The 21119-nt window shown below is 36.9% G+C and overlaps 1 pseudogene across 1 annotated transcript; it reads left to right on the plus strand.

Moving 5' to 3' along the window:
- The first annotated feature begins 521 nt into the window (after nt 1-521).
- LOC116536860 lies at nt 522-1782 on the plus strand (annotated as a pseudogene). The gene has a single exon (XR_004262832.1). The product of XR_004262832.1 is annotated as a glyceraldehyde-3-phosphate dehydrogenase pseudogene (transcript).
- Nucleotides 1783-21119: the final 19337 nt, after the last annotated feature.

The following is a 21119-nucleotide window of genomic DNA, read 5'->3' on the forward strand; positions in this document are numbered from 1 at the left end:
TTAGTAGCTTTTAAGCTTGTTCTTTTAGTCTTGATATTATGCAGGATGGCTACTATGTGTATAGATAACAAATTTATTTATTTGTATTCAGTTTGATATGAGTATTGCTTTTAAAATTAGAAGACCTTTTATTGTAATATTATCACTTTCATTATACTTTATATAAAATCTCATTTTTTTTCTTCTTCTTCTATATTGGCACTTCATACCCTATCTTCCACTTTATTTTTTGTCTGTGTAAAACAAAATTTTCCATTTCTTTTTCTTTTTTGTTATTCACAATATTCTACTTTCTTAAGTTTTTATTTTTCTTTTCACAGCAACCTAGCTGTTCTCTTTTCTGACGGCCTTTGTTTGTTAATCTCTTTTTGTAGGAAAAAAATTTTTTATTTATTTATTTTTCACATCTCTATATTTATTTTATTTTATGTTTGTGGTATTTTCTACTTTTGTAAGTTATTGGGGGAACAAGTGGTGTTTGGTTACATAAATATGTTTCTAGGCTCTCTGCTCCTCCTGTTCGTCAGACAGCCGCATCTAGTCTCCCATCGCCAGGCACATCCCTGAGACACCATGGGGAAGGTGAAGGTCGGAGTTAACGGATTTGGTCGTATTGGGTGCCTGGTCACCAGGGCTGCGTTTAGCTCTGGTTAAGTGGATATTGTCGCCATCAATGATCCCTTCATTGACCTCAACTACATGGTCTACATGTTCCAGTATGATTCCACCCATGGCAAATTCCATGGCACTGTCAAGGCTGAGAAAGGGAAGCTTGTCATCAATGGAAATCCCATCACCATCTTCCAGGAGCGAGATCCCTCCACAATCAAGTGGGGCGATGCTGGCGCTGAGTACGTGGTGGAGTCCACTGGCGTCTTCACCACCATGGAGAAGGCTGGGGCTCACTTGCAGGGGGGAGCCAAAAGGGTCATCATATCTGCCCCTTCTGTGGATGCCCCCATGTTCGTGATGGGTGTGAACCAGGAGAAGTATGACAACAGCCTCAAGATCGTCAGCAATGCCTCCTGCACCACCAACTGCTTATCACCCCTGGCCAAGGTCATCCATGACAACTTTGGTATCGTGGAAGGACTCATGACCGCTGTCCACGCCATCACTCCCACCCAGAAGACCGTGGATGGACCCTCTGGGAAACTGTGGCGTGATGGCCATGGGGCTCTCCAGAACATCATCCCCACCTCTACTGGAGCTGCCAAGGCCGTGGGCAAGGTCATCCCTGAGCCGAACGGGAAGCTCACTGGCATGGCCTTCTGTGTCCCCACTGCCAACGTGTCAGTGGTGGACCTGACCTGCCATCTGGAAAAACTTGCCAAATATGATGACATCAAGAAGGTGGTGAAGCAGGCGTCGGAGGGCCCCCTCAAGGGCATTCTGGGATACACTGAGCACCAGGTGATGTTCTCTGACTTCAACAGCAACACCCATTCTTCCACCTTTGATGCTGGGGCTGGCATTGCCCCCAACGACCACTTTGTCAAGCTCATTTCCTGGTATGACAATGCATTTGGCTACAACAACAGGGTGGTGGACCTCATGTCCCACATGGCCTCCAAGGAGTAAGACCCCTGGACCACCAGCCCCAGTGAGAGCATGAGAGGAAGAGAGGCCCTCACTGCTGGGGAGTCCCTGCCACAGAGTCCCACACCACACTGAATTGCCCCTCCTCACAGTTTCCATGCAGACCCCTTGAAGAGGGAGGGGCCTAGGGAGCCCCACCCTGTCATGTACCATCAATAAAGTACCCTGTGCTCAGTCAAAAAATAATATATATATATATTTTATATATATATATAATATATATATATTATATATATGTTTCTAGTGGTGATTTGTGAGATTTTGGTGCACCCATTACCTGATCAGTATACACTGCACCCAATTTGTAGTATTTTATCTCTCACCCACTTCCTACTCTTTCCCCCAAGCCTCCAAAGTCCATTGTGTCATTTTTTTTTTACTTTATATATTTAAATTTATTTATTTATTTATTTATTTATTTTCCCATTTATTTATTTTATTGCATTTTAGGTTTTGGGGTACATGTGAAGAACATGCAAGATTGTTGCATAGGTACACACATGGCAATGTGATTTGCCGCCTTCCCCCCCATCACCTACATCTGGCATCTCTCCCCTTGTTATCTCTCTCCAGCTCCCCACCCCCCCACCATCCCTCCCCTATTTCCCCCCAACTGACCCCAGTGTGTAGTGCTCCCCTCCCTGTGTCCATGTGTTCTCATTGTTCAACACCCGCCTATGAGTGAGAACATGCGGTATTTGATCTTCTGCTCTTCTGTCAGTTTGCTGAGAATGATGGTTTCCAGGTTCATCCATGTCCCTATAAAGGACACAAACCCATCGTTTTTGATGGCTGCATAATATTCCATGGTGTATATGTGCCACATTTTCCCTGTCCAGTCTATCATTGATGGGCATTTGGGTTGGTTCCAGGTCTTTGCTATTGTAAACAGTGCTGCAATGAACATTCGTGTGCACGTGTCCTTATAGTAGAATGATTTATAATCCTTTGGATATATACCCAGTAATGGGATTGCTGCATCAAATGGAATGTCTATTTCTAGGTCCTTGAGGAATCGCCACACTGTCTTCCACAATGGTTGAACTAATCTACACTCCCACCAACAGTGTAAAAGTGTTCCTATTTCTCCACATCCTCTCCAGCATCTGTTATCTCCAGATTTTTTAATGATCGCCATTCTGACTGGTGTGAGATGGTATCTCAATGTTGTTTTGATTTGCATTTCTCTGATGACCAGTGATGATGAGCATTTTTTCATATGTTTGTTGGCCTCACGTATGTCTTCTTTTGTAAAGTATCTGTTCATATCCTTTGCCCACTTTTGAATGGGCTTGTTAGTTTTTTTCTTGTAAATCTGTTTTAGTTCTTTGTAAATTCTGGATATCAGCCCTTTGTCAGATGGGTAAACTGCAAAATTTTTTTCCCATTCTGCTGGTTACCGATTCACTCTAATGACTGTTTCTTTTGCTGTGCAGAAGCTGTGGAGTTTGATTAGGTCCCATTTGTCTATTTTGGCTTTTGTTGTCAATGCTTTTGGTGTTCTGGTCATGAAGTCTTTGCCTACACCTATGTCCTGAATGGTTTTGCCTAGATTTTCTTCTTGGGTTTTTATGGTGTTAGGTCTTATGTTTAAGTCTTTAATCCATCTGGAGTTAATTTTAGTGTAAGGTGTCAGGAAGGGGTCCAGTTTCTGCTTTCTGCACGTGGCTAGCCAGTTTTCCCAACACCATTTATTGAACAGGGAATCCTTTCCCCATTGCTTGTTTTTGTCTGGTTTGTCAAAGATCAGATGGTTGTAGATATGTTGTATTGCCTCCGAGACCTCTGTTCTGTTCCATTGGTCTATATCTCTGTTTTGGTACCAGTACCATGCTGTTTTGATTACTGTAGCCTTGTAGTATAGTTTGAAGTCCGGTAGTGTGATGCCTCCTGCTTTGTTCTTTTTGCTTAGAATTGACTTGGCTATGAGGGCTCTCTTTTGGTTCCATATGAAGTTTAAGGTGGTTTTTTCTAGTTCTGTGAAGAAGGTCATTGGTAGCTTGATGGGGATAGCATAGAATCTGTAAGTTACTTTGGGCAGTATGGCCATTTTCACAATATTGATTCTTCCTAACCATGAACATGGAATGTTTCTCCATCTGTTTGTGTCCTCTCTTATTTTATTGAGCAGTGCCTTGTAGTTCTCCTTGAAGAGGTCCTTTACGTTCCTTGTTAGTTGTATTCCTAGGTATTTTATTCTCTTTGTGGCAATTGTGAATGGAAGTTTGTTCTTGATTTGGCTCTCTTTAAGTCTGTTATTGGTGTATAGGAATGCATGTGATTTTTGCACATTGATTTTGTATCCTGAGACTTTGCTGAAGTTGTTTATCAGTTTCAGGAGATTTTGGGCTGAGACGATGGGGTCTTCTAGATATACAATCATGTCGTCTGCAAATAGAGACAATTTGACTTCCTCCTTTCCTATTTGAATACCCTTTATTTCTTTTTCTCTCCTGATTGCTCTGGCTAGAACTTCTAGTGCTATATTGAATAAGAGTGGTGAGAGAGGGCATCCTTGTCTAGTGCCATATTTCAAGGGGAATGCTTCCTGTTTTTGCCATTCAGTATGATATTGGCTGTTGGTTTGTCATAAATAGCTTTTATTATTTTGAGATATGTTCCATCAATACCTAGCTTATTGAGGGTTTTTAGCATAAAGGGCTGTTGAATTTTGTCAAAGGCCTTCTCTGCATCTATTGAGATAATCATGTGGTTTTTGTCTTTGGTTCTGTTTATGTGGTGAATTACGTTTATAGACTTGCGTATGTTGAACCAGCCTTGCATCCCGGAATGAAGCCTACTTGATCATGGTGGATAAGCTTTTTGATGTGCTGTTGCAATCGGCTTGTCAGTATTTTATTAAAGATTTTTGCATCTATGTTCATCATGGATATTGGCCTGAGGTTTTCTTTTCTTGCTGAGACTCTGCCGGGTTTTGGTATCAGGATGATGTTGGTCTCATAGATTGATTTGGGAAGAATTCCCTCTTTTTGTATTGTTTGGAATAGTTTCAGAAGGAATGGTACCAGCTCTTCTTTGTATGTCTGGTAGAATTCAGCTGTGAACCCATCTGGACCTGGGCTTTTTTTGGGTGGTGAGCTCTTAATTGCTGCCTCAACTTCAGACATTGTTATGGGTCTGTTCAGAGTTTCAGCTTCTTCCTGGTTTAGACTTGGGAGGAGGCAATTGTCCAGGAATTTATCCATTTCTTCCAGGTTTACTATTTTATGTGCATAGAGTTGTTTGTAATAACCTCTGATGATGGTTTGAATTTCTGTGGAATCTGTGGTGATATCCCCTTTATCGTTTTTTATTGCATCAATTTGGTTATTCTCTCTTTTCTTTTTTATTAATCTGGCTAGTGGTCTGTCTATTTTGTTGATCTTTTCAAAAAACCAGCTCCTGGATTTATTGATTTTTTGAAGGATTTTTTGTGCCTCTATCTCCTTCAGTTCTGCTCTGATCTTAGATACTTCTTGTCTTCTGCTAGACTTTGAGTTTTTTTGATCTTGCTCCTCTAGCTCTTTCAATTTTGATGATAGGGTGTCAATTTTTGATCTCTCCTTGCTTCTCATGTGGGCACTTATTGCTATATATTCTCCTCTAGAGACTGCTTTAAATGTGTCCCAGAGATTCTGGTATGTTGTGTCTTCATTCTCGTTGGTTTCGAAGAACATCTTTATTTCTGTCTTCATTTCATTGTTTATCCAGTCAACATTCAAGAGCAAGTTGTTCAGTTTCCATGAAGCTGTGCGGTTCTGGGTTAATTTTTGAATTCTGAGTTCTATCTTGATTGCACTGTGGTCTGAGAGACTGTTTGTTATGATTTCCGTTCTTTTGCATTTGCTGAGGAGTGATTTACTCCCAATTATGTGGTCAATTTTAGAGTACGTGTGATGTGGTGCTGAAAAGAATGTATATTCTGTGGATTTGGGGTGGAGAGTTCTGTAAATGTCTATTAGGTTTGCTTGGTCCAGGTCTGAGTTCAAGTCCTGGATATCCTTGTTAATTTTCTGTCTGGTTGATCTGTCTAATATTGACAATGGGGTGTTAAAGTCTCCCACTATAATTGTGTGGGAGTCTAAGTCTCTTTGTAAGTCATTAAGAACTTGCCTTATGTATCTGGGTGCTCCTGTATTGGGTGCGTATATATTTAGGATCGTTAGCTCTTCTTGTTGCATTGATCCTTTTACCATTATGTAATGTCCCTCTTTGTCTCTTATGATCTTTGTTGCTTTAAAGTCTAATTTATCAGAGATGAGAATTGCAACTTCTGCTTTTTTTTTGCTCTCCATTTGCTTGGTAAATCTTCCTCCATCCCTTTATTTTGAGCCTTTGTGTATCCTTGCATGTGAGATGGGTTTCCTGGATACAGCACACCGTTGGGTTTTGGCTTTTTATCCAATTTGCCAGTCTGTGTCTTTTGATTGGGGCATTTAGTCTATTTACATTTAGGGTTAATATTGTTATGTGTCAATTTGATACTGCCATTTTGGTGCTAGCTGGCTGTTTTGCCCATTAGTTGATGCAGATTCTTCATTGTGTTGATTCCCTTTACCATTTGGCATGTTTTTGGAGTGGTTGGCACTGTTTGTTCCTTTATATGTGTAGAGCCTCTTTCAGGAGCTCTTGTAACGCTGACCTGGTGGTGACAAGATCTCTGAGTACTTGCATGTTCACAAAGGATTTTATTTTTCCTTCACTTATGAAGCTTAGTTTGGCTGGATAGGAGATTCTGGGTTGAAAGTTCTCTTCTTTAAGGATGTTGAATATTAGCCCCCACTCTCTTCTGGCTTGTAGGGTTTCTGCTGAGAGATCTGTGTGAGTCTGATGGGCTTCCCTTTGTGGGTAACTTGACCTTTCTCTCTGGCTGCCTTTAGTATTTTCTCTTTCATTTCCACCCTGGTGAATCTGACGATTATGTGCCTTGGGGTTGCTCTTCTTGACGAATATCTTTGTGGTGTTCTCTGTATTTCCTGGACTTGAATATTGGCCTGCCTTGCTAGGTTGGGGAAGTTTTCCTGGATAATATCCTGAAGAGTATTTTCCATCTTGGATTCATTCTATTCATCGCATTCGGGTACGCCTATCAAACGTAGATTAGGTCTTTTCACATAGTCCCACATTTCTTGGAGACTTTGTTCATTCCTTTTTACACTTTTTTCTCTATTCTTGCCTTCCCATTTTATTTCATTGAGTTGATCTTCGACCTCTGATATCCTTTCTTCTGCTTGGTCAATTCGGCTGTTGATACTGTGCATGCTTCGCGAAGTTCTCGTGTTGCATTTTTGAGCTCCATCAATTCACTTATATTCTTTCTATTTTGTCCATTCTCGTTAGCATTTCGTCAAATCTTTTTTCAAGTTTCTTAGTTTCTTTGCATTTGGTTAGAACATGTTCTTTTAGTTCACATAAATTTCTTACTACCCACCTTCTGAAGTCTGATTATGTCATTTCATCACACTTGTTCTCCATCCAACCTTGTTCTCTTGCTGGTGAGGAGTTGTGATCCCTTTTAGGAGGAGAAGTGTTCTGGTTTTGGGTATTTTCATCCTTTTTGCGCTGGTTTCTTCCCATCTTTATGGATTTATCCACCTGTCGTCTTTGTAGTTGCTGGCTTTCAGATTGGGTCTCTGAGTGGACGTTCTGTTTGTTGATGATGAGGTTATTTCTGTTTCTTGGTTTTCCTTCTGGCAGTCTGGCCCTTCTGCTGTAGGTCTGCTGAGGTCCACTCCAGGCCCTGCTTGCCTGAGGATCACCTGTAGCAGTAGCTGAACACTAAGGGTTGTTACCAGTTTTCTTCTTCTGGTATCTTTGTCCCAGAAGGATACCCACCAAGTGTCAATCTGATCTCTCCTTTATGAGGTGGCTCTTTGGATATACAGGGGTCAGGGAGCTGCTTGGGGAGATGGTCTCTTCATTATAGGAGCTCAAATGCTGAGCTGTGAGCTCCGTTGTTCATTCAGAGCTGCTGGGCAGGTACGTTTAGGTCTGCTGCAGCAGAACTCATAAACTACTTTTTGTTCCCAGGTGCTCTGTCCCAGGGATTTAGGGCTTTATGAGTTTCCGTTATGCTGCTGCCTTCTCTCTTTTTTTTTTTCCTTCAGAGCTGCCCTGCCCAGCAAGGAGGCAGCCTAGTCACTGTCGGCCTATAGACGCTTTGCTGAGCTGCTGTGGGCTCCACCCAGCTGCCGAGTGAACTTCCCTGCAGTCCTGTTTATATGAGTGTAGTTATTACTGCCTCGGCAATGGTGACCTGCCTCTGTTGAGGCGGAATCTCTGTGTAGTGGCGGGTTGCCTTGGCAACGGTGGGCTGCCTCAGCAATGGCGGGTTGCCTTGGCAACGGCAGGCTGCCTCAGCATTGGCTGACTACCTCCGTAGCGGTGGGCTGCCTCGGTACTGGCGGACGCCCCTCCCCCTCAGAGCTGGACCGTCCTGGGTTCAGCTGCACTTGCTGTGAAACTCTCAATCCAGAGAGTTCTGATTGCTGTTCTTTTGTGGGGGTGGGACCAGCCAAGCCTGATCGCCTGACTCCCTGCCTCAGAGCCTTTTTTTTTTTAAAGTTGGTGTTCCAGTCATCTGTTGAAGAGGCACCGGGATCTGTGTGTTTTACCCTGCCGCAAGTCACTGTGCTGGCTTAAACAGCGGCACTGAGATTCGTGGTGCTTTTTTTGCCCTGGAATCTACTGTCCTGGTTCCCTGCTCAATCCCCTTTTTAAACAGATGAATGGGTGACTTCCCATGGCTCCAATCACCGCCAAAAGGGCACCCAGACCCGTGTATTTTGTATGGAGAACCGCTGCTCCGGGGCGCCGACAAAGCAGCTGCGCGGGGCAAAGCAGCGGTGCCGGCCGGCACAGCCGCACTGGCGACCCGTGGAGCTCCTCCGCCTGGGAATTTCCTAGTCTGTGGGCAATAAAAATGCGGCATCCACTCATCCTCTGCGCTTTCACTGGGAGCTGCAATCCTGAGCTGTTCCTAAACGGCCATCTGGGATCGATCCCTCCATTGTGTCATTTTTTGAAAGTCCAAGTGCAATTTTTAAAATTTATGTTTATTTTTTATTATACTTTATGATCTGGGGTACATGTGTAGAATGTGCAGGTTTGTTACACAGGTATGCACGCATCATGGTGGTTTGCTGCATCCATCACCGCATCATCTACATTAGGTATTTCTCCTAATACTATCACTCCTCTATTGCCCCACCCTCAACTATTCCTCCCCCAGGTCCCCACCCCCTGATAGGCCCCAGTGTGTGATGTTCACCTCCCTGTGACCATGTGTTCTCATTGTTCAGCATTCACTTATGAGTGAGAACATGCGGTGTTTGGCTTTCTGTTCTTGTGTCAGTTTGCTGAGAATGATGGTTTCCAGCTTTATCCATGTCCCTGCAGAGGACATGAGTTCATCCTTTTTTATGTCTGTATAGTGTTCCATGGTGTATATGTGTCACATTTTCTTTATCCTGTCTATCACTGATGGGCATTTGGATTGGTTCTAGGTCTTTGCTATTGTGAGTAGTGCCACAATAAGCATACATGTGCTTATGTCTTTAGTACAGAATGATTTATAATCCTTCGGGTATATACCCAGTAATGGAATTGCTGGGTCAAATGGTATTTCTAGTTCTAGATCCTTGAGGAATTGCCACACTGTCTTCCACAATGATTGACCTAATTTACACTTCCACCAACAGTGTAAAAGCATTTCTATTTCTCCACATCCTCTCTAGCATCTGTTGTCTACTGATTTTTTAATGATTACCATTCTAACTGGTGTGAGATGGTATCTCAATGTGGTTTTGATTTGCATTTCTCTAATGGCCAGTGAGGATGGGTTCTTTTTCATATGTTTATTGGCTACATAAATGTCTTCTTTTGAGAAGCGTCAAATTTACAGGAAAAAATCATCAAAAAGTGGACAAAGAATATGAACATTGTATCATTCTTATGCTTTTCATCCTCTTAGCTTAACTCCCATTTATAAGTGAGATCATACAATGTTTGATTTTCCTTTTCTGAGTTACTTCACTTATAATAATAGTCTCCAATCTCATCAGGTTGCTGTGAATACCTTTAATTAATTCCTTTTTATGAAGGAATTCCATTTTGCATACATATATATGTACATAAATACATTTTATGTACATATATATGTATACAAATATATACTATATATAATATCTACATATAGATATACATGCCAGATTCTTTATTTGTTTGTTGATTGATGGCCGTTGGATTGGTTGCACATTTTTGCAATTGCAAATTGTGCTGCTATAAACATGCATGTGAAAATATGTATTTTTCTTATAATTACTTCTTTTCCTTGAGTAGATACCTAATAGTGGGATTGCTGGATCAAAGAGTAGTTATACTGTTAGGTTTTTAAGGAATCGCCAGTGTTTTCCATAGTGATCGAACTAGTTTACATTCCCACCAGCAGTGTAGAAGGGTACCCTGTTCACCACTTTTATGCCAACATCTATAATTTTTTCTTCTTTGGTTATGGCCATTCTTGCAGGAATAAGGTGGTATCACATTGTGGTTTTGACTTGCTTTTTCCTGATTATTAGTGATGTTGAGCAATTTTTGTGTTTATTGACCACTTGTATATCTTCTTTGGAGAACTGTCTATTCATATCCTTTGCCCACTTTTTGATTAGATTGTTTGCGTTTTCTTCTTGCTAATTTGTTTGAGTTCCTGGTAGAGTCTGGATATTAGGTCTTTTTCAGATGTATATACTGTGAAGATTTTCTTCCACTCTCTGGGTTGTCTGTTTACTCTGCGGGTTCTTCCTTTTGCCATGCAGAAGCTCTTTAGTTTGATTAAGTCTCAGCTATTTATTCTTGCTTTTATTCCATTTGCTTTTGGGTTCTCGTTTTTGAAATCTTTGCCTAAGCCAATGTCTAGAAGGGTTTTTCCAACATTACCTTCTAGAATTTTTAGAGTACCAGGTCTTAGATTTAAGTCCTGGATCCATCTTGAGTTGATTTTTGCATAAAGTGAGATATAAGAATCCAGTTTCATTCTTCTACATGTGGCTTGCCAATTATCCCAGCACCATTTGTTGAATAGGGTGTCCTTTCCCCATTTTACATTTTTGTTTGCTTTGTCAAAGATCAATTTGCTGTAAGTATTTGGTTTTATTTCCGGGTTATCTATTCTTTTCGATTGGTCTATGTGCCTATTTTTATACCAGAAACATGCTGTTTTGGTGACTATGAACTTGTAGTATAGTTTGAAATCAGGTAATGTGTTGCCTTTAGACTTGTTCTTTTTGCTTAGTCTTGCTTTGGCTATGCAGGCTCTTTTTTGGTTCCATATGAATTTCAGATTTTTTTTTCTAATTCTGTGAAGAATGATGTTGGCATTTTGTTGGGAATTGTGTTGAATTTGTAGATTTCTTTTGGCAGTATAATAATTTTCATAATATTGATTCCACCCATCCATGAGCATGTGATATGTTTCTATTTGTGTCATCTGTGATTTCTTTAAGTAGTGATTGGAGTTTTCTTTGTAGAGGTCTTTCACCTCCTTGGTTAGGTTATCTTTTTTTTTTTTTTTTTTTTTTTTTGCAGTTATTTTAAAAGGAGTTGAGTTCTTGATTTGGTTCTCAGCTTGGTTGCTGTTGGTGTATTGAAGAACTAATTTGTGTACATTAATTTTGCATCTGGAAACTTTGCTGAATTCTTTTATCAGTTCTAGGAGTTTCTGAATGAATCCTTAGGGTATTCTAGGCAAAACAAAATCATATCATCAGCAAACAGTGACAGTTTGACTTCCTCTTTACTGATTTGGATGCCTTTTATTTCTTTGTCTTTTCTGATTTCTCTAGCTAGAACTTCTAGTACTATTTTGAAGAGGAGTGTTTTCTACAAACATTTAAAGAAAAATTGGTGCCAATCATATTGACAGTATTCCACAAGATAGAGAAAGAGGGAACCCTCCCTAAGTCATTCTGTGATGCCAATATCACCATAACACCAAAACTAGGAAACTAAATAACAAAAAAAGATAACTACAGACCAATATCCCTGATGAACACAGACGCTAAAATCCTTAACAAAATAATAGCTAACCAAATCCAACAACATATCAAAAAGATAATTCACCATGATCAAGGGGGTTTGATACCAGGGATGCAGGGAGGGTTTAACATATGCAAGTCAAAAAATGTGATACACCACATAAACAGAATTAAAAACAAAAATTACATTATCATCTCAATAGATGCATTAAAATTATTTGACAGAACACAGCATCCCTTTATGATTAAAACTCTCAGTGAAATTGGCATACAAGAGACATACCTAAATTTAATAAATGCCATCTATGACAAGCCCACCTCCAACATAATACTAAATGGAGAAAAGTTGAAAGCATTCTTTCTGAGAATTGGAACGAGTGTATTTAGTTTAAAATTCTTATGTTGAAATCTTTGTCAGATAATAGTATAAAATTACTTTTTTCAAAAATATATTTATGTATCAATTAATTGTTATGTGTTCTATTTTTCTTTCTGTTAAATTTATTAATAAGTTTTTGGAATGTGGGTTTTGCAATGTCATTTTAAGTATACAATATAACATCTTGAATAGAAAATGGCATATCCCAAGCACAGACGCTACTCCTTGTATGTTTTCATCCATGCTCTCTAAACCTAACTTGAAACATTTTTAAATGCTTTCTGTTTTCCTCATTCTGACCTTTATATTTTCTCTCATTATCTTCAATGTTTTTGTCACTTTTTAAAAACTACATTTTATAAAACTATTTTTCTCTCCTTTTTTTTATGTCCTTATTAAGCCACAGACCAATCTTTGCAGCTAAATTACTGTGGCTTTGATGTACAGTAGTTGCCTTTTTAAAATAGAAATGTTTTATTATTTCCTAGATATTTGTCTTTACCAGTAATGACACTTGGTATGTTTAATATAAAATAATCATGTGAATATATTCCTCACTAGAACTCAGGTTTTCTATTTTCTGTTTTTGTACATTTTTAATAGGCCATATGTATTTTATACCATAATTAATCATTTTCTAAATTGCTAATGTGTGCAGTGGCATGCCTACCTAGAATATTTGATATCTGGAGAAGGTCGTGTTTTATCAGCTCCCACTTCTATTCAATAAAATTATTTTAATTAATAATCATAAGACAAAGTGTCAGTCAAAAATAAAAGAATATAGAACCCAAAATGACCAAAGTAACACATTAATACTCTTTTATTACATCCATGTAGTTTTGCAAATGCAAATAGAAACTGGGAGTGAAATTTTCACTCTTTAAATTTTAAAGAAAAAAGATAAACTCCAAGGAGTTACATAGAATGACAAAATTGAACACTTCAATTTAAAATCTACTGATTAATTACAAGAATATATGACATCGCATATGTTAAAGCCAACTAAATATGGCCTGAGAAGAACTCTGCGCCTCTATATTTGAGTTCTTGTGGATGAACTGTAACCGAGCTTAATAGTCAGAAAAAAATCAAAAACCTGACTTAGGAGTACATACCTGTAGCAATAGCTGAGGTTGGCCAATCCCTGTGTCCATATTTCAACCCCTCATAGACTGCTGAATGTTCAAACTGCATTCAAATAAGGCAAACACTGAGTTGTAATCAGTCTCACTGTTTCTGTACTTCATTTCTGATTCCTGTATCTCACTTTACCTTTTTGTCTATAAATTTGTTCTGATCACAAGGCACCCCTGGAGTCTCTCAATCTGCTGTGGTTCTGGAGACTGCCTGATTCGTAAATCATTTATTGCTTAATTAAACTGCTTTAAATTTAATTTGGTTGAAGTTTTTATTGTATTGCTTAGATATATAAATATAGATATATAGATATTACTTAAAATTCAACAATAGCAGGGGCAATTTTTTAGCACTTTGATCAACAAATGCTTTTCTCTGGAAGTGTTGTTTATTGTGGACATCATTCAAGATTGTTTTCACATGATAATGGTTAAAAGCTGTTTGAATTTAAATTAGCTTTGTTTTTCCTTTATAATTACCCATAATAAACTCCCTTAGTACTTGTGCCCAGTTCAATCTTTCCGACTACCATTGCTATGCCATTACTTTGTGCAGATTTTTCCTGTAGCTATTAAGCATTAAGTAACCAAAAAGGCTTTCTTTCTTTCTATTTCTCCTTCCTTCCCTCTCCTCCCTCCCTCCCTTCCTCTTTCTCTCTTTCTCTTTCTTTCTTTTCTTTCTTTTATTCTTTTTCTTTCTTGCTTTTCTTCTTTATTTTGTTTATTCATTCTTTCTTTCTTCCCTTTCCTTCTACTTCTTTTTTTTCTTCTCCTAAGGACATGCTTCAGCATATTCAAGCCCCTGATGTGTCCTACAGTAAATAAACCTATTTAACTTTACATAACCAAGCTAGTTAGGATGTATTACAATACTAAACATCTGCCATGCAATATGATATTTGATCTCCCCAGGAGCTCAATTAGTTAGATATACTATTGTTACTGATATTTTACTGATGAGTAAATTAAAACTTATTGGAATTAACATTTCAAAGATTAAAAAGCTAGTAATTGTTTTTAATCTAGTATTTTATTTACTTTTTTTTTTTTTTTAACACTAACCACTTCTTTCCTATACTCACAGCTGATCTGTGAAGAATCTGTGCATATCAGGGGTTAACCATGATTAAAAAGACACTGAAATCATTGTGGAAACATGATATTAGAACAAACCACTTACATTAAAAATCCTGGAAAAGTGAAATTATAGAAGAGGGATAAAATCACTATCCATAACAATAACCGTAATAGAACCATAATAATCACATAACCACAATAATCAAACCACATAAGTAGTGGTCTGAGTAGGCAGATCATAGATTGCAAGAAAAGCCCAGAGATTATATGTGCCTGGATACTGAACTGAACCCATGAAGGAGGAGCTCTGTGTAGAGGTCTCTTGAAGATATTGCCTCTAAGGGAATGCTAGTCAAGTCCTTGGTGGTACCATTCATGGAAGGATGGTACAAAATTCGAGAACATGTGCTAGAAAATGGAGATCACTAGACATAAGTTTCCATTGATCACTCTGTCATTTTTTCCAGTATTTTCAAAAGCATTGGCTTCTTCTTATTCCTGCTTTTCAAGCCTCACAAAAGATCTGCTTTTGTCTATTTTCCAAATGTGAATTTGAGACACATAGTTCCTAGCTTAGCCAAGTTGACAAAGTACAGTCTAGTATAACCTTATGGAATGATTTTCCATGGAACATTTGTTTAAGGGAAGGTACGGTATCACAAATGTCAACGTCATTTTATAAAATGTTTTCAAATCACAGACTTTATTCTAGGTCCTATTAAATAAGTGTATTGAAATGAGCATCTTAGCAATGAATAAATGTAAATGCTCATCCAACATCTGTATTTCAATTATATTTAGTTTATTTTGCTCAAAAATTAAATTATTTTTATTGATATGATGAAAACATAGTTGCTTGAGGACATAATTTCCTGAAATTAAAGTGAACTGCTAGTACTTATGATTACAATGGAGAAACTATTACAGTGTAACAAAAGTGGCATTTTTAACAGTTGAAGTTAGTATCATAGAGAGAATATGACTAGAAGAAAATTATATCTAGAATGAGAATATGTCTTGAAGGGAGAACTCAGATTCAATCAGACTTTTTTCTGTTTATCATAAAATAATTAAAATTATCTAAAAGGATTACTCATTTTTTCAATAATTATTATATTTTATGAGAGAAGTTTTATGCTACAATAATAAGTATGAACTGGAACATTCATAAGGGCCTCCAGACATATACACAAATATCAAAGGTCTACTGGAATTGCTACATCTTTACTTTGAATATTAAAGTGCCACATAGCAAGTAATAAATCTAAACTAAGACCAACATTCTAATTTGAAATTCTAAATATATTAAAAAAAATACCATTTCCTGTTTCACATTTGAATGTTTCTCATGTTTTCTTTGCACAATCAATTTCCTATTTTACCTATGCACCTAGAATAACATCCTGTGAATGGATTTGTGATGCTGAAATAATTGCCACTTGTTCAAAATTGATATGATGTACCAATAACTATAACTGAGAGGTTTTAAATGAAGATAATTTATGATATAAAAGCACATATTTAAAAAAACTTTTTATCCATATAACATCAGAAACAATGCCTCAGTGTGTCATATTAGGAAAAATATTATATGTTTAAATGGTATGTCTAGCTCATGCTTGTATTTTGGAAGTACATAACTTGTTTGATTTCATAGGCTCACTGTAGGACTTCAATTTGTCTCAGCATGAATCATGTGTGAGTCTCACTTGCATGATGTTTAGAAGAGATCTGGACTTCTAATTGGTGCTGGAACTAGTTAAGACTCTTCAGACCATTGAGATGGAATCAGTGTATTTTGTATGTGAGAAGGACATGAGTTTTGGGAGACAGGGGGCACACTGTTACGGTTTGAATGTTTGTCCCTCCAAAACGCATGTTGAAATTTAAGTGCCCTTGTGACAGTATTAAGAATTAGGACCTTTAGGAGGTGAATGACCCACAAGGGTTCTACTTTCATGAATAGATTAATGCCATTAGTGCAGGAGTGGGTTCATTGCAAAAGGACAAGTTCAGTCCCTTTTGCTCTCTCTTGCCCTCTCTTCGCCCTTTTACAACATGATACCTTCACTCATGTTATTTTTGCCACCTCAGGAAGGTTCTTGCCAGATATCAGGACCTAGATCATTGACTTCCCGGCATCTGAAAAGGTAAGGAATAAATTTTTGTTCGTTGTAAATTACCTGCTCTCAGGTATTCAGTTACAGCAGCACAAAACCTACATAGTAAAAACCAAAAGTAGGTTCTAAATTTTTAAGAAATGAATACATTCCACAAAATTATATCTCACATTGGTTCAGATAACAATTTTTTTCTGTTGTTTTTACACCCGTAATTTTCAAACAGTATCATGATTTTTATCATATTTTAATTCAAGCCAACAAATAATTCAGCCTCTTTCAATTGACACACAGTGGGGATATTTTTACAAAATAAAGGATGATGAACCATGGGTCTGTAAATATAATCTACATGGAAACAACACGTGGTGGTGGTGGGATCTGAAAAATTAATGTCTTTATTTTTATCTCCTTTATAGATAGTTTTGCAAGGAAAGGAAATGTTACCCTTAAAAATTACTTTGGAATGACACTTTTGCACCAGCAAGTATACTATTACAGAGATCTCAACTATTATACATGTTAAATATAATAAACTTCTAACATGCACATGTTCATCATTTTTCTCACAGTCACTTATGAAACATCAAAATCATATATATATATATATAAATAGCTTTCTTATAGCCACCACTGTAAGCAAAGCTTAAACATTAAATTATTTTTATAATATTACATAGCTCTTTATATTTATGCCTCTTATCAGGTTTGGGCATTTTGGAACTCGATTTAAAAAAAATTTCTAGCCCAATAAATCTTTAGCATCTATTTATGGACACATATTTTCATTACTATTCAGTCAACAATCAATTTTCAAAACCTTCCAGCAAATAAAAATTTTACATACATGGGTGTCTATGTGTAGCCTTTGTTCTCAATAATATTAAAATTTATTAAGGAAGAAAAGACAAAGAAATAAAACAATCTATATTTAAAAATTAATTGATTGCTCATAAAAGTGAATTAGAAAGAGTGGGTTAGTATGCATGCTTATGGAATAAAGATTAACATAAGAATTAATCACAGATGTTTGAAGGATGTATCACTTTTATTATTTAAAAGGGAATAAATTGGTATCTAAGAACAGGTGTGCGGTGATTTTACTTTCAACTTGAGTTGACAGACTGTTCATGTCCTGAGATTCACTGGTGTGTGAATTTGTCTGGGGAACTGTTAGAAAAAATGGTAGAGTTTTCTGGATGTCCACTTGAGGAGAGGTGCTAAAAAGTACCCTGAGATATATATTTTGATAGAAAAGTAGCTAGATATGACTATGCTGGTCAAATAACAAATCTTTATTATGAGAATTGGTAAGGGAGCATTATATAAATCGTATTATTTACAGTTCAGCTTAATTTATCTCCCCAGTTATCCATAGGACTAAAGGATGAATCATCTAGAGAGTAAGGATGTTCTAAGCCATAGCTGTCATCTACCACTAATTGTTCTATGAAATACTGTGATACAAGCAAAAATACTTTTATACCACTCTAATACTTCTAATGTGAAGAAAGAATAAAAGCTGTTTTTCCCTATTGCAACATGGAACACTGCAGGATTTCCATCTTGTGGACTCTTTTACTTCAGAAGCAGCAGGAGATAGTGATGACCAGCAGATACGTAGTCATTAAGAATGAATTGAGCAGGAATAACACTTCATGGAAATAGACATTATAATGTGCACATTAGATAATGCTGCAGACTCCATAAATATTTGTGAGGCATTTCAGAGGTTATTATTAATAATATCCTAATTGAATGCATGAGGTACAAAAAAATAAAATTTGGTTTACTGCTCTTACTATAGCCCTTAATAGTATATATAGGTTGCTGAGGTCTAGGAAAAATTTGATTACACAGGAATAAAAAATCTTTTAGTTACTACAATTTTGTTTGTATAAATGTTGTATATGAGACAGAGAGAATGAGTATAAGCAAGCACAAAATTAAAATTTAAAAAATGTATGCTAGGGCCTAAAAGAAATTTTAAAAGAAAAAGGCAGTATCTGGAACCAGATTCTCTAAGTCCTTACTACCCAAAGTGTGGTTCTCCAGCCAGCAGTATTAACATAACATGGACGTTTGTTAGAAATACAAAATCCCAGGTTTAATGCCCAGATTCCTGAATTAGAATTTGTATGTTTTCTAGATCTCCAGGTGAGTGATATGCTCATTACAGATTGAAAAATACTACAAAGGCATTGTACCTATGGCCATACATTTGTGTTTGTTATTATGAATTTAATTTCAGAATTAGGAAAGATATAGTCATCATGTCAAAGAAGTGAAGAATAAATGAAAGTACTCAAAGATACTATGAAAGAGATAGAAGTCAATCAATTATTAAAGAAGAAAATATGTGGTATACAAAAGCATATATTAATGTTTATTCACTACTCAATCAATTTGTAATAATCTTAAATATATGTGCCATAATTACTATGGATAGTTTCTGTGACTAGATTTGACAAAACTATAAGAGATTAGTGGAAATATAGCTAAGCTTAAATGGTAACCACTGAGTCTCTGATTATGAATCACTGATCTGGATAAAGACACTACCTCCAAACAGAAAACCTAATTCAGACAGTTTCTTTAGATTTCCCAGTAAGTTTTGGTCTATACAACATTTTAGCCTTCAGGGCATAAAAGTTCTTTGCATTTACATTCCTCAGAAGAGTTGCTTCACAAAAACGTTAGCAACTTACTCTCAGTTATTTTCATTATGCGTATTCTTCTGGGAAACTACATAAACTGCATCCACTATCTTTGAAGGGGAAGAAGTATACAGACACACACACACCCCTACACAAAACACACACACACACACACACACACACACACACACACACACACACACGGCATTCAGATATGAAACTTCATTCATCTCTTATAAACTTTGCAAACATCATTTGCATGCTGAACTTAACTTGAAGAGTGAAATATCTTTTTACAAAATGACAGAACAGGCTATTTCAATTATCTCTAAAGCCTGTCAGGAAATTACAGCACAGCCACATTCTGTCTTCTCCTCCATGGAATATGACAGTTTTAAATAGCTAAATCTCTTGAATTGTATAGCTGTTAAATGTAATTTAGCTATTTACTGCCTTTTCCAGAGATTTAGTTGATGTTTTATTAAATTCACTGATTAGCATATGTTTTATGGTTACTGAGATATAGTCATAAATAATCAGAGAAGAGCTCTAAAATAATGATGACACATACCCGTCTCATCTTCAGCCTTTGGAAACTATTTGTCGTACCAATGACTAGAAACGAAAAAAAAAAAAAATCATACTTCCTGTTGCTTCAAACGTTAAAAAGTTTTATTTACAATAAAGAGAACACTTTCATTTCAAACGTTTGAGAAGAATAATTTTACAGTCTACATAGTTGAACAGAGAAGGGTTTCCTTATAAAAGATTTGCCCAAGGTGATTGCAAAGACTAGAAGATAAGGTTTTTATGTAAAAAAGCAATATAGTTCTGTGTGTTATAATTTTCTGTTTATTGTAATCACAGAACTGTATTGCATATTTCAGTCTTTAGAATTTATGCAATCTCAAATAAAAAGGTGTCTTAATTCCTTATACTTATCTAAATCTGAAAATGATTTCAGCAGACAGCCTTTGCCTATATCGTACTAAAAAAACCGAAAAATACAAATTTGAGAGTGTGAAAATTTGAACTAAACTTTCAAATTTAATTTAAATAAGAAGCTACTCTTTCAATCTAAGGAACAAGCACTTTCTCAAACAAAGTAATTACTTTGCATTTATATTCCCTGTTGTGAATATCTTTTAAAAACAAAAGTCTAATACAATTTAAATTATAGTTGAAATAAATATGGTGTATTTTAAGTGATATTGAATAATAATTAAATCATCATTTCTAAGTTTCAAATCCACCTTTTTCTATTTGCATTCTGATGTTGTAACTGGGATTCTACAAACCAAGTTTCTTTATTGCCAGATGGTTTCTTTATAGTCACTGCCAATAGGAAGTGAGAGAGCAAGAGAGTTGCAGGAGAGGGGTGTGGGGAGAGGAGGGAGACTACAATGCTGAAGGAAAAAAATGGGTCACATTGTTTTGCCTCATAACATCACAACAATATTTTCACCTTGACGATGACATTGGTTATAATAACATTGATTGGTTCCAAGTTGCAGTTTTCACATGTCTGTGACCGGGCTAACTGAGAAATACCAGAGGTACCAGCACTCGCTGACCCTGTCTGATCCTAACTTTGTGAATGCACTCCTCCAACCTTCTAGCTTTTAGTAATGTAAACCTCTTGGTTTTGTTCCCTGAGATCTAGGGGCTAGGAGCTGCTTCCTGAAGCTGCTCCTTCTGTGATACTTCATAGTCCTTCCTTTACCTTTACAGTTTCCTAATACCTGGTTAACACATTTTATATAACAGAGCTGGTATTCCAGTATCTAGTTTCTTTTGATAGTTCAAATCAAAATGTTCATTACTCAATAGAACTTAAAGCTTTCAACGAGTATTTGTTGAGCTAGTTCTCTTATCAAGATATTATGCTAGCTAATAGAGAAATTAAAATCTTCAGTCGACTTATGATTTGCTGGTAAAAGCAACACTATGCCACAACAGTTATATTACCAGCTTTGGAATCTGAGAAGCTTTGGTTTCATCTCATTTCTTCTATATATTTGATGCATTATAATTTTGAGTACCTACTATTATTCTTTTAAAGGATGAGTGAGAATATTTAGTAATACATAACTAAAGCATAGGAACATTTTGGG

Source organism: Sapajus apella, unplaced genomic scaffold, assembly GCF_009761245.1.
Source record: "Sapajus apella isolate SASKATOON/1434 unplaced genomic scaffold, GSC_monkey_1.0 scaffold104, whole genome shotgun sequence".
Classification (NCBI taxonomy): Eukaryota; Metazoa; Chordata; class Mammalia; order Primates; family Cebidae; genus Sapajus; species Sapajus apella.